Source organism: Hyperoodon ampullatus, assembly GCF_949752795.1.
Source record: "Hyperoodon ampullatus genome assembly, chromosome: 11".
Taxonomy (NCBI): Eukaryota; Metazoa; Chordata; class Mammalia; order Artiodactyla; family Ziphiidae; genus Hyperoodon; species Hyperoodon ampullatus.
In genome coordinates this window covers 54,444,603-54,459,810 of record NC_136924.1, presented here as the reverse complement: position 1 = coordinate 54,459,810, position 15,208 = coordinate 54,444,603, and positions in this window count along the sequence as shown.

The window sequence follows — 15,208 nt, the reverse complement described above, 5'->3', positions numbered from 1 at the left end:
AGAAGATATAGGAATGGCCAATAAGCACATGAAAAGATGGTCAACATCACTAAGCATTGGGGAAATGCAAATCAAAACTGCAATGAGATACAGCCTCACACTCATTAGGATGGCTACTGCTGAAAACAAACAAACAAACAAACAGAAAACAAGTGATGTGGAAAAATTGGAGCCCTTGTGCTCTGTTAGTGGGAATAAAAAATGGTACAGCTGCTGTGGAAAACAGTATCGTTCTTCAAAAAATTAAAAATAGAATTACCATATGACCAGCAATTCCACTTTTGTGTATATATCCAAAAGAATTGAAAGCAGGGTCTCAAAGAGATAGTTGTACACCCATGTTCATAGCAGCATTATTCACAATAGCTAAAACATGGAAGCAATCCAAATGTTCATTGATGAATAAATGGATAAGCAAAATGTGGTATATATATCTAATGAATATTTTTCACCCATAAACAGGAAGGCAGTTCTGACATATGCTGCAACATGGATGAACCTTATGGAGGACATGGAGGATATTATGCTAAATGGAATAAGCCAGTAACAAAAAGACAAATACCGTATGATTCCACTTATATGAGGTACTTATTAGAGTTGTCAAAATCATAGACAGAAAGTAGAATGGTGGTTGCCAGGGGTGAGTGGGAGGGGAGAATGGGGAGTTATTGTTTGTAGGTATAGAGTTTCAGTTTTACAAGATGAAGAAGTTATGGGGTTGGATGGTGGTGATGGCTGCACAATAATGTGAATGACTGTATATATAATACCACTCAACTGTACACTTAAAAATGGTTAAGATGGTAAACTTTATGTTATGTATATTTTAACACAGTAAAAAACACTTGTTTACATACCTTTGCTGAACTGTGTTCCCTAGGAGAGTAGCTTTGGGCAAATTATTTCACCTCTCTAAGCCTAGGTATCCTCAAAATGGGCAGGTTGACTACAGCAGTGAGACCATCAGGAGCCCTAACTCGTTACTATTTTTCCTCCTTGGGTCTCATGCTTTGAAAGATTCTGTCTTGTAAGGTACATACCATATTTATTAAGAAACTATTTGTTTTCTATTTCTTATTAATTAAAGACATTTTCATTTCTGATTAGCATAAGATAAACATGATTGGCACCCTGAGTTGCTATGTCAGTCAAAACCAAAAAACAAGGTTTTATTTAGCCTGCACAGACTTAGGGAGCTATGTGATTTCTATGAGAACATTTGAAATATTGAAAATTGTTTATGAATTCCTACAGGTTTGGAGACCACAGGCTTGACATCCCAGAAATATTTGATTTTCAAGGTTATTCTTCCTAATACTATGATTCTCTGAAGGTCTGGCTTCCTATAGGCTTAGTGCTGACATAAGGTTATGGAAACTTGTACTACATCGGTTATAATTGGCTTGACCAAGGCTTGAGTCTGCAGGATAATTCCATAGGTATCTCTGTTTCTTTACTTTGGCCCAGAGATGAAATAGGAATGAGAAGTGAAAATGGAGTTCAGAAAAATGAAATTCAGTTTATATCAACACATTGCTTGGGATCGGGAGCCCAGTTCAAAGAGTCAGAGCACAAACTTCAGCCACAAAGCCTGGCTTGCACTGTTGTAATGCTTAAGAGCATAGACTTTGGAGTTGGGCCGACTTGGGTTTGAATCACAGCTCTGTCACTTATTTGCTGTGTGACCTTGGGGAAGTGACTTAACCCCTCTCAATTTCATCTACAAAATGTAGATATTTTGAGGAATAAATAAGGCTAATATTTCTAGAGCACTCAGTGCTTTATAGACAGTGTTGTTATCATTTAAGGAAGCAAATACAGTAGTCTTTTACCTTAGCTCTTAATATCCTCTTTCTCATTCAACATGTGGAAATCATAAATTCTCCTCTACTTTGAGACCAGGTTCAAAATATACCTCTTCATGAAGTTGTTCTGATTTCCATCAATATAATATAACCTTTGCTTCTGCTTAAAATTCAAGCATTTTGTGCCTCATTAGTGTGCTCCTTTTGTCCCTCAGTAGATTATAAGCTCCTTGGCACAAATACTTCCTAGAACCTAACACATTACCTTGCATACAATATAGGGTCAATACATGTCTAGTGGAATTTATCACTTTGTTACTTTTTTTTTGGTACGCGGGCCTCTCACTGTTGTGGCCTCTCCCGTTGTGGAGCACAGGCTCTGGACGCGCAGGCTCAGCGGCCATGGCTCACGGGCCCAACCGCTCCGTGGCATGTGGGATCTTCCTGGACCGGGGCACGAACCTGTGTCCCCTGCATCGGCAGGCGGACTCTCAACCACTGCGCCACCAGGGAAGCCCACCAGTTACTTTTATATTTATGCTGTCTATGCTCTTCAGCCAAAAGCTACAGGAACACCTGCAGTTAAATTAGTTGAATCTATTACTCATTGTAGCAAGGGAGAACACACACCATGGGAAGCTGTGCAGTGTCTCAGTAAGAGGATGTTAGCAAAAACTTATTCTGGGATTTTGACTTTGATAATTTTGGGGAGAGTCTAAGGAAGCGGACATTCTAGATTTGGTGCTGTCAAAAAGCAGGGACAGGCTTCCCTGGTGGCGCAGTGGTTGAGAGTCCGTCGGCCGATGCAGGGGACACGGGTTCAGGGGACACGGGTTCGTGCCCCGGTCTGGGAAAATCCCACATACCGCGGAGCAGCTGGGCCTGTGAGCCATGGCCGCTGAGCCTGCGCGTCCGGAGCCTGTGCTCTGCAACGGGAGAGACCACAACAGTGAGAGGCCTGCGTACTGCAAAAAAAAAAAAAGCAGGGACAACACTATGATTGGATATCTCAATAAATTTTATCTATAGGGAGAGCAAACTAGAGCAAAGATAAAGCTATAATGGTAAAGAAGAAGCAATCATTCATTTAGGTGACAGGGAAATATTTTGTGGGGTTGTTGAATAATCTTATCTGAAGTGGATGTTCTTGTGACATTGTTTATGTCCAGGGACAACATAGCTTAGCTGTATCAAATCGGTTCCTGGATATTAAGGGTAGTTTTTTTTTTCTTTCTCACCACATTTCACTTATAAAAACCTCATTTGATGTTTCTAATTCAAAAATTATAAAAGGTAATTTTGCTTTGCTCTTGTTGTTGAACTCTAAAATTTAGGCTATCACAAATAAGTGTTGGAGGGCTCTCTAACTGGTCTTGGACCTAAGAAAAATTTTTCCTTTTGGGAACTTTCTTCTCCCCTCAAAAGTTTTGCATTTTGAGCAGTATAAGAACTCCTTGATATACATGTAGATAGAAATATTTTATTGCCCTTGATTAATTAACCATGATCATAACATAAAGGTTTTAAAGTGACCTTGGAGTCAGGCCATCTAAGTTTATTTCTCAACTCTGACACTTGCTGGCTTTGTGATTTTTAGAAAGTTGTTTAATTTCTCTGTTCATCAGGTTTCCTTATCTATAAAATAGGTTTAATAATACCTATGAGACATTGTTGGAAGGATTATATAAGATAACTCATGAGCTCTACTAGAAAATAAGCCCAGTGAGAGCAAGAATCTTGTCCAAGTTGTTAACCACCCTATTCTCACTAGCACAGTGCCTACTAGCACGTACCAGGTGCTCAATAAATATTGGTTAAACGATTGAATATAAAGCACTTATCATGGCCTTACAACCTATTAAGCATTCAAAACTGTTGGTTATTATATTTATTGTTATCACTATTATTATTCTCATAAGGATATGAGAATATCCTTTTACCCAAATGAAGTTGCCCATTCATCTCACTCTCTAGAGCTGTACCAGCAATGTAGTTATAATACTGTTTGGAACCAGTCATATTACAGCAGCTGTACTTTGCTTATATCTTCTAATTGGGTCTAAACTTTTGATTATGCTCATGAGCTTTCTAACATCAAGTTTAACCTGTCATCACAGTGTTATATAGTGAACTCCTTCAGCAAACCCACTGAAGCCCTTATTCTTACCCCTCTCTATAAAACCATTTCAAAGTCTATGTGGCAGTTTCACTTGGAGCCTGACCCTTACCATACCATAACCCTGAAATATGTGTGAGCCCTGCTCTTAACTCCTCTTTACCAGTTGGACTTCCTTAGACTTGCTTCTTGGTTACATTTTCTATTCTCTTCTTATTTATGGTGGAATTACTTGCATAAGCTCAGATGATATCTGCAACCGTGGGATACACTTTTGTCAAAATTTTAAAAGGCCTGGAGTTTGATCATATTCTTCTCAAAGTTCTGTGTTAATTATTAAATAATGGCTCATGGTGAGAGGAAATGATATATTTGGTTTTGAGCATTTTGCATTTGAGTTAATAAAAGGAGACATTCCAGAAGGAAGTGAAAATATGAAAATTAAGCTTCAGTGAAAGTTAAGCATATAGAAACAGTTTTAAATATTTTATCATGAATAGATTTATATCCTATTAGTATATTACACATTTTTCCCTAACCTCATTCCTGAAATCTCACCCAGTCCTTGACCCTATTTGGCAAAGCTCAGAATTGGAATAAAGCCAAGGATTTGGGTAAGGCTCAGTGATAAAAATAAGAGGGCCTGATGCTTGGTAATTAAAAATAACAAAAGCTTTATAAAGCAGTATTAACATGTCACCAGGGTCACTAAATCAGGTTGGAACATGGCAGCACCTGTGCATAAGAGCAACCAGATTTTCAAATGGGTCGTGGAGTCTGGGTACTTCTGGAAAATCTTGTTTTCCCTTGTGAACTCTTCTCTGCATAGGGACTACTTTTTGACAATCATTTAGCCAGTCCAGCTAGTCTGGCTTAGTACTTGCTGACATGTTGTAGGCTGCTACATTTTTTAAATGTTCCTATTCATTTCTAAAAGAAATGCATACTAATTAATCACAGTTTGGAAATACTGAAAATTAGAAAGAAGGGAAAAAATTTCCCATAGCCCCGCCATCTAAATATACTATTCGTATTTAGGAGTATTTCCTAGATCTTTTTTTTTCCTTTGGAAAGTTTTTTTAAAAATAGAATCATACTGATGTATAACTATGAATGCTGCTTTCCTTATTAAATGTTATGGCATAATTGTGTTCCTATGTTGCTACTTAGAGCCATAAATATTGACTTTCAAGTGTTTTTTTAAATTAAATAACAGAAGGTTAAATAAGATCAAACTTAAACTACTGTGAATTATTCCTTTTTGCCAGTTATTTGGGTTTTCCAGTTTTTACTATTATAAACATGCTACAATAAATATCCTTTTATATTCCTCTTTGTGTACATGTGCATATAATTCTCTAGGAGAGATTTCAAGAAATGGAATTCCTGGTTGAAAGGTACTTGCATATAATATTTTGGTAGATACTGTCATCCAAAAAGCCTGGACCAATTTAAATTAACACCAACAGTGTTTTACTGTTTTAATTTGCATTTTCCTATTGGTGCAGTTGAGCATCTTTTCATGTGTTTAATTATTCATTTTTATTTTTTCTTTTGTGAATTATTGTTCTTATCCTTCCCTAATGTTTTATTGTGTTGTCTATTGTTTTGTTATTGACTTCTACGAGAAATAAAAATGACAGGTGTCAGATAGGAGGAGCTAGCCTGCAACTAGTACCTAGGCCCAGGTGTTCCCTACTTAATATAAACAACTACAGAGAATAACCAACATCAGACAAGGTTATTCTGTGATTCCAATGGGGCAGGACAAAAATACAACCGTGCTGAAATTGTCTGAGCACAGATAAAAACAAGAACACTGTACAAATCACAAAAAATGACCAAACATCCCCTTCTCCCAGGGAACAGGAGGGCCTGCTGCTGCTTTACCAATTACAGCTTTAGCTCCATTCGGCTTCTCTCACCTCCTAGATAAAAATTAAGATATCCAGTCATAGAATTGCCCCCATTTCTGACAGACTCTCCGCAAATGTAACACAAGCCCAAACCACAAAACAATCCCCTCTTAACCCCATCTTACAGAAATGTTCCACCCGTTGCCCATGGTGTGCAGTCTTCCTTGTTGCAGTAAGTATTAGACTCAACTCTGCTTGTCTACTGTTGTGTTTCCTGGTACTTTTGGCTGGTGGGCACAAACATCTGGATGTTGATTGCTCTCATGCATGACACAGATATCTTTTTCCTTGTCTTTCTCTTGTCTCTTAACCTTGTTTATGGTATCTTCTGTTATTGATAAGTTTCTAATTTTATGTTGTCAGTTTTTAAAAATTAATTTTTATTGGAGCATAGTTGCTTTACAATGTTGTGTTAGTTTCTACTGTACAGCAAAATGGATCAGCTATACATATACATATATCCCCTTTTTTTTGGATTTCCTTCCCATTTTGGTCACCACATTGCATTAAGTAGAGTTCCCTGTGCTATACAGTATGTTCTATGTTGTCAGTTTTATCAATCTTCTCCTTGATGACTTCTTAGTTTTGTGACTTGTTTCCCTGCCTTAGATCATAGAAAGAGTATTAGTATCCTATATTTTCTTTTAATACTTTTACTTTTTTTTAATGTTTAGCTCTTTAATCATCTGGACTTTAATTTTGTGTACAGATAATGAGGACTGAAGTTCTTTACAAATATAGGTCACTTCAGAACTTAATTCACATCCATCACTTTCTCTGGATGGCTTTCCTTGACTCTCTCCCCCTCCATTTTAACGTTCTGGGTTAGGAGTCTTTGCCTTTTGTTCCCATACCACACATCACAACAATCATCGCTTCTGTCTTAGAATAGTTTGCAGGAGAGCAAGGGCAGCACTTTTATTTATTGTTTTACCTCCGTGTCTAATGTGTTGCCGGCATAGGAGTTTAATAAATATTTATCAATTGACTGTCATCTTTACTTCGTCTCCTAGGAACAAGGGCCAGATCTTATTTGATGGGTTTCTACCAGTGTTTGTTGAACTGAGAATGAAAGAAAAGAGAAATTTTTGTCCCTGGGCTATTTATGTTGCCTTGGTAACGGGGCGGGCCTTTCAGGCCTGCAACTGCACTTGTGCATTACAATTGGATAAAAAATTGACTGCTTATCTCATTCTTGTTAACAATTTTCTCCCCACCTACTACACTTAAAACTAAAATTATGCAAGCTGCAGGAATAATTTCCATGAAGATTCGCCAAAGCCCCTTTTGTGGGGCTTTGGCTCCTCCTTCTTGTCTTAAGGCTGAGGGGACGCACGCAGCGGACTCCCGTCCTCAAAGGACGACGGGCATCAAAAAGAGGGACGATGTGGGGTCCTGGGACTACCACAAGAGGTGGAGAAAGACTGGGTGCCTGGAGTGGGTGAAAGCCAAAAGCTCCGGTCTTGTTGCTTACCCCTTTCCGGTACTCTGAAGGCTGGGTGGGTCTAACTTGTCAATACTCCAATCGCGGGGTTGGGGGAGATAGGGGGCGGAGGAGAATCTGGTGCTAATGGTCAGAGCATGTGCGCCCCCTCAAAAGGCTGTTCTGAGACCACAAGCGGAGCGGTGGTTTCTGGGAAATGTAGTCTCAGAGCCTCCTGTGTCCTGAGTCTGATGTGGAGCCTGAGAGGCCGCTAAGCCTCAAGATGCTGTCGTGGTCATTTGCCTCTGAAGGAAAAAGGCTGTTGTGCTCCTTATTAATGAGACATAGAAGAATAAGAAATGGGTAAAAAGATAGCTATAGACAATCTGGAGTAGAATTTGGCAGCCTTCTAAATTTCACCCTCCTGAACAGGCCCTACTCTCTTTCAGTCTCTTGCCTTGGAACTGCAGAGTGTTCCAGAATCTGACTAGGACTTTTATTTTGTTCACCCAAGCATTAGGGTGCGGAAGTTGGGGATGTGTTTAGTTTTTGTTTCTCCCCGAGAGTGCCAATTGGAAAGCCCCAAATATGTAAAGATGCTCAGCACAGTGCTTGGCACAAAAAAGCTAGTAGATATGGGTGTTTGTTGAATCTAACATGGTAAAGGCTCTGGGAATAAAAGTATTACCCATTATGGGTTAGGAACTTGGAAGGGAGCAATATATGGTGTGGGTCAGAGGCTCCATGGATCTTCCCTTGTCCATTGCTTGACTACTGACAGTAGGTCTTGGCCAGCTCTCTCATTTCACAGAAGAGAAAACAGAGATAAAAGGCCCCACCCAGGGTTCCACCACTGTATAGCAAAAACATTGAAACTAGTACCCAGGGCTCTCCCTCCAATGATTTAGCTCTAAGTGGGCCAATGAAGTATGGAAATCAGCTTCTCACACCTCCGGGGGTGGATAAAGGCCAGGCAGGCAGTGTCAGGGAAAGGTAATGTTAGAATCTGGGTTTTCTGCCTAGACAAATGGAAGCCTCCTGCTCCTAGGGAATATGATGTGTAGCTTGGCTCTACAAAGAGAACTTACCCTTCCTTTGAGCTTCAGGACAGGACAATTAACTGTTTGAATCCCCAGTGACAAGGAACTTGGGACACATGAAATTGGTAAAGTGGACATATTCAGTTGTATCATACAGTCTGGCCTAAGCTAGATTATCCCTTCCATTTCATGTCTTTTCCTCCTCCTAATGATTCTTATCAATTCTAAACTAACCTCTGAAATGATGAGTTTAGAGGGTTTCATTCTTTCTTTCCTAGATAACTTTAGAAATTGAATTTCTAATTGAGTGATGACCCCCAACATGGAAAATGGAAAGAACAGAGGCCTTGGTCTTAGAAAAGCCTAGATTCAAGTCCCAGCTCTATCATTAAATCTGACATAATCAAGTTCTCTGAGTTTTCTCATCTACTAAATGGGGATACGAAAACTTCATAAGGCTGTGGTAGATAGTCTTGAAAAAAAACCTCACAAGTGAGATTTTTATCAGAGTAAAGCACTAACACATGGTAGAAAGCACATTGGTTTCAAGGGTTTTGAAATTGGCTTCTCTCTGGTCCCCAAATGTCCGTGAATTATAGTTGAAGAACTAGAAAAGCAGGATACACAAATAAAAGCTTTTAGAGGAAATCCTGGGAGAAGATCTTTCTCCCTGAGGGAACAGTGTATAACAGAAATTTGGAATGGTATCACATAGACTGAGATAGTGTTTAATTTCCATATAGCTCCTGTATTCACAGGGCTGCACTTCTGAAGTCTGTATCTCTTTTCACCTGGGAATAAAGGAGGCCTAAGGAGGCCAGAGACCTGTACCTATGGAGGCCAGAGACCTGTACCTATGGAGGCCAAAGACCTGTATGCAGAAAACTATAAGATACTGATGAAAGAAATCAAAGGTGACACAAACAGATGGAGAGATATACCATGTTCTTGGATTGGAAGAATCAATATTGTGAAAATGAATATACTACCCAAAGTAATCTACAGATTCAATGCAATCCCTATCAAATTACCAATGGCAGTTTTCACACAACTAGAACAGAAAATTTTACAATTTGTATGGAAACACAAAAGACCCCAGATAGCTAAAGCAATTTTGAGAAAGAAAAACAGAGCTGAAGGAATCAGACTCCTTAACTTCAGACTATATTATAAAGTGACAGTAATCAAGACAGTATGGTACTGGCACAAAAACAGAAATATAGACCAATGGAACAGGATAGAAAGCCCAGAGATAAACACACGCACCTATGGTCAACTAATCTGTGACAAAGGAGGCAAGGATATACAATGGAGAAAAGACAGTATCTTCAATAAGTGGTGCTGGAAAAACTGGACAGCTACATGTAAACGAATGAAATTAGAACACTACCTAACACCATACACAAAAATAAACTCAAAATGGATTAAAGACTTAAATGTAATACCAGACACTATAAAACTCTTAGAGGAAAACATAGGCAGAATACTCTTTGACATAAATCACAGCAAGATCCTTTTTGACCCACCTCCTAGAGTAATGAAAACAAAACCAAAAATAAACTAATGAGACCTAATGAAACTTAAAAGCTTTTGCACAGCAAAGGAAACCATAAACAAGATGAAAAGACAACCCTCAGAATGGGAGAAAATATTTGCAAATGAAGCAACGGACAAAGGATTAATCTACAAAATATACAAACAGCCCATGCAGCTCAATATTAAAAAAAACAACCCAATCAAAAAATGGGTAGAAGACCAAAATGGACTTTTCTCCAGAGAAGACATACAGATGGCCAAGAGGCACATGAAAAGCTGCTCAACATCACTAATTATTAGAGAAATACAAATCAAAACTACAATGAGGTATCACCTCACACCGGTTAGAATGGCCATCATTAAAAAATCTACAAACAATAAATGCTGGAGAGGGTGTGGAGAAAAGGGAACCCTCTTGCACTGTTGTTGGGAATGTAAATTGATACAGCCACTATGGAGAACAGTATGGAAATTCCTTAAAAAACTAAAAATAGAACTACCATATGACCCAGCAATGGGCATATACCCAGAGAAAACCATAATTCAAAAAGACACATGCACCCCAATGTTCATAGCAGCACTATTTACAATATCCAGGACATGGAAGCAACCTAAATGTCCATCAACAGAGGAATGGATAAAGAAGATGAGGTACATATATACAATGGAATATTACTCCGTCATGAAAAGGAAAGAAACAGTGCCATTTGCAGAGACGTGGATAGACGTAGAGACTGTCATACAGAGTGACGTAAGACAGAAAGAGAAAAAAATATAATATCGCTTATATGTGGAATTTAGAAAATGGTACAGATGAACTTATTTGCAAAGCAGAAATAGAGACATAGTAGTAGAGAACAAATGTATGGACACCATGGTGGGAGGGGGGTGGGATGAACTGGGAGATTGACATATGTACACTGTTGATACTACGTATAAAATAGATAACTAATGAGAACCCACTGTATAGCTCAGGGAGCTCTACTCAGTGCTCTGTGGTGACCTAAATGGGAAGGAAATCCAAAAAAGAGAGGATACATTTATATGTATAGCTGATTCACTGTGCTGTACAGTAGAAACTAACACAACATTGTAAAGAAACTATACTCCAATAAAAATTAATTTAAAAAAATAATAATTAAAAAAAAAGAAGCTGGCTTCCCCCTGGCCTGAAGTTGTTCTCTGAGCTAGATAATGCCTTTAGGGCCAGACATTGGAGCCAGAAGGGTACCCTGCAGTGAAACTCAGGAATATTGCCCCCATGGAATCAGAAGTTCAGCCTAAGTGGGAACTCTTTTGACCCCAATATTTCCTGCCATAGCTTCTTTGAATTAGTTCTGACTCAATTCTGGCAGCTATGCCTTGAGTTCAGTCAGAACCACACCAAGGAACAGAATCTGCCCAAGAATATCTAGTCCTGGGTTCAGTAGCAGCATCCAAAATGTGGTGAAGAATTTATGACCATGACATAAGAGAAAACTTGCAGAAAGAGCCCTGGAAGCACACACAGTAGATGAAATGGGGTACTCGTATTAAGGGGGGGTGTGGGGCTAGAAAGGCAGAGTTGGAGAAAAGGAATGGAGCTCATTGCCTCTTTGTTTTCTGTAAGGACACATACAAATACAGTATGTAGAATACTTGTAAATGTTTTTGAGAATTTTCTCCCAGAAAGGAAAACAATGAACAGAGAGGAAGGAGTTTATGTTTGGGCCAGTACCCTTCCTTCATGTTACGAAGATTTATATTTCTTTTGGGCCCCTAATCTTTTGAGAGAAGAGGTTAGTGATCCTTTTCTGAGGCCCATTAGCCCCCAGTATTGATTTGTTTCTTTGCTTGAAGTTATTAAATATTGAAGCACAGCAGAGGTCATGATAGGTATGAATGAAACTAGAGGGCAACACAGTAGAGTAGTGACTGGAAGGTCCTGCTAACTCTCATTACCCTATATCTCAGTAGATCCTAGCTCAAGCTGTAGGCCAGAAGTTTTTGGAAATTTCTTTATTCTCCTTAACAACCCCTGAAAACAGGACTTTATTTTCTGTTTTCCCTTCTCTTATTCTATGCAAAAGTCAGGCCACTTTTTTCAAGAAGCCTCAATCCTGAATGCTACAGCAAACAAGGAATGGTGTTCAGGTCACAATCCAGAAATAGGACCAGGGAGTTCTTTTGGTGGAGTTAGCATCACTGAGTTCCCCAGTAGCGAAAACTGTACCATAACCTGAAGAAGAAGAGGAGTCACAACATCTGTTTCCCAGATTAGAGGAAGAGGGAAGGCCTAGGTAAGTGAGTGGAAGTTTCAGAAGTTTAAGCCCGATATGGACTCACGGGACAGAGAACTGTTTATGACCTACATCCTTTGTCCCCACCCAAAACTTTTCAGTCTCACTTTCTGAGAAACATATTCAGATTGGGACCAACCAAACTAACTTTCTAGAATCAATTTTATGGAGAGTGGATCTAGATTTCAAATTAATGATAAAAAAAACTACATTTCAGTTTTCATTTTCTTAGGGTGGCTAGTAGTATTACCTTTGGGGAGATAGACCCTCTTGTGATGAAAAAAATCAGAATACTGCTTTTTTCTAATTACTTTCTTTTATGGATCATCCACCCTCCTAGTTTCCCTCTCTTCTTCCTGACAGTAATACTAGACTGGAATGTGGCATCCCTAGTTTTCTTAGAATCAGGTCCTCAGTTTTTCTCTGTTCTTAATTGAGAAGATGACAGGTTAAGTTAATGATTCCAAAATCATAATGCTGGGAAATGGGGACTGCCATGAAATTCGGTGATGAAATTTGACAAAAAGCTTCAGTAGTGAAGCTAAAGGAGATGATTTTCTGATAGTTTAGAGTGTGTGTTTGCTTATATGTGCATGTATTTCTGGAATATGATTTCAGAAAGGTGCTAAAAGAGGAAGGATGGTCCTATGTGTACCCATCCTGTGACACTAAGCTTCCAGGTCATGAGTATGCAAACCTTTTCTATAGAGGGCCAGATAGCAAATATTCTTTACTTTTCTGGCCACTGTCACTGTCACAACTACTCAGCTGTACTAGTAGCAAAAAAAAATCCATGGACAAAAAATAAACAAGTGAGTGACACCGAAATATGAATTTCATATAATTTTGTCATAAAATATTCTTCTTTTGATTTTTTTCAGCCACTTAAAATTGTAAAAGCCATTCTTACGTCATAGGTCATACTAAAACAGGTGGCAGGCTGATTTTCCCTAAGGGGTATGGTTTGCCCACCCATATTCTATGTCCATGAGATTTCTCTGTGCATTTTGGGACATAAAGAGGGGAGTGTAAGCTGTGGGCATTTACAACGGGAGAGCAAGCTGGATATTCAGAGTGAATATCCAATTTATATATAGGCCAAAATCAGGTATTATGGCCTCTCTTGGAACCCAGGAATTTTAAATATTACTTTTGATTTTGATTAACATAATACACGCACTAAGTATAAAGAGTTATCAAATAGTACTGAAAGACTTAGTGTAAATATAGTGACTACCCCACTCCTCTTTGCTTCCCCAAGTCTTCCTCCTCAGAAGCAACAACTTCTGACTCCTTTTCTAGCTGTGTCTTCTGGCTTTTATACATCTCCATTTACTTATCTCCAAATTTCTAATCTTGTTCATTCATTTATTTTTGACATTGTCCTTTGACATCCTATTTTGGTAGATAGGAATGGTGGAGAGAGGATTTAGCTTTGGTGTGCTTCCATCCTCTCTGGCTTTTCCTTCCCCATCCTCCCAGTGGAGTTACAGTATAGTTTTTTATAAATCAGTATTCAGTATTTATATGATTATTGTCTGTCCAGATATTTCTATCATATTATTGTAAGGTACTAGGATTACATTCTTATGTCTTTCCCTAAAGTACACGGGGAGGGGGAAGGGTAAGCTGGAACGAAGTGAGAGAGTAACACTGACATATATACATTACCAAATGTAAAATAGATAGCTAGTGGGAAGCAGCCACATAGCACAGGGAGATCAGCTCAGTGCTTTGTGACCACCTAGAGGGGTGGATAGGGAGGGTGGGAGGGAGGCGCAAGAGGGAGGAGATATGGGGATATATGTATACGTATAGCTGATTCACTTTGTTATACAGCAGAAACTAACACACCATTGTAAAGAAATTATACTCCAGTAAAGATGTTAAAAAAATAATTGCTTTGTTTTTTTCGCAGTTTTTACATAATTTTTTTTACCAATTGCTATTTCTTCTCATATCTTCCAATAATCTCTCACTATAATTTTCCACAAGAGCAATTTTATCAGCTAATATATCAGTTCCAGAGTGTGTGTGTGTGTGTGTGAGTCTATGGGGGATTGAGAGAGAGACAGACACACAGACAGACACTTAAGACTCTTCCAAGAGATTCATTCTGCCCTGCTTGCTTTTTGGTCCTGCTCTGAAACTGTGATCCTGGGACTTCCTTTTACTGCCATCCTAGGAATTCCCTTTGGCTTTCTTCTGATTTGGATTCCCTGTTTCCTGGATCTCATGCCTTTGTGTTTTGGGGGGGGAATACACTTACCAGTAGCTTTGTGAAGATTAAAAAATGGAATAATGACAGGGAATGGGGATGACAGCCCTTAATATGTATTTTTTTGAGTTACACTGCTCTAATCTGGTACATAATTCTCATTTTAGGGTATCTCTTCATCCTTGGGGATTTCTTTCACCTCTCACTTCTGCTGGATCTCCTGTCTTCTGCATCCCATATATTCCTCTTAGTTTACTCCCCTTTTTTAAAGTAAACTATCCTCTAGTATCTTCTAAGAAAAAGTGCAAAGAAGATAAATGTAAGAACTTGCATGTCAAAAATGTGTTTATTATACCCTCTCATTTGATTGGTAGTTTCACAGGATATAGTGTTTTAGGTTGGAAATACTATTTTTCTTTGGTATTTATCCATTGTTTTCTAGATTCTGGAGTAACTTTTGAGAAGTACAAAACCATTTTTGGTTTATGATTCTTTTTAACTTATTATTTCTATCTTTCTATTTTTCCATATTTCTATCTGGAAGCTTATAGAATTTTCTTTGTCCCAGTATACTATAATTTTACAGTGGTGTACTTCAATGTTTTTTTATTTTCTTTATCACAATGAGCATTTTTGAACCCTTCAATCTGAAAATTCATGCAGTGTAAGAAACTGTTAGGTTCTAAGAAAAAGAAATTATCATGGTGATGGTTTTCTCCCACGTGGTAGCCTCTTTGGCTCTTTGCCTTACTTCCTGGGAGATATCTTTAACTTTATTTTCCAATTCTATTGAAATTTTCATTTCTGTTATCATATTTAATGCTAAGAGCCCTTTCTTTGTTTTCTAAATATTCCTTTTTATACTTGCTTCATGG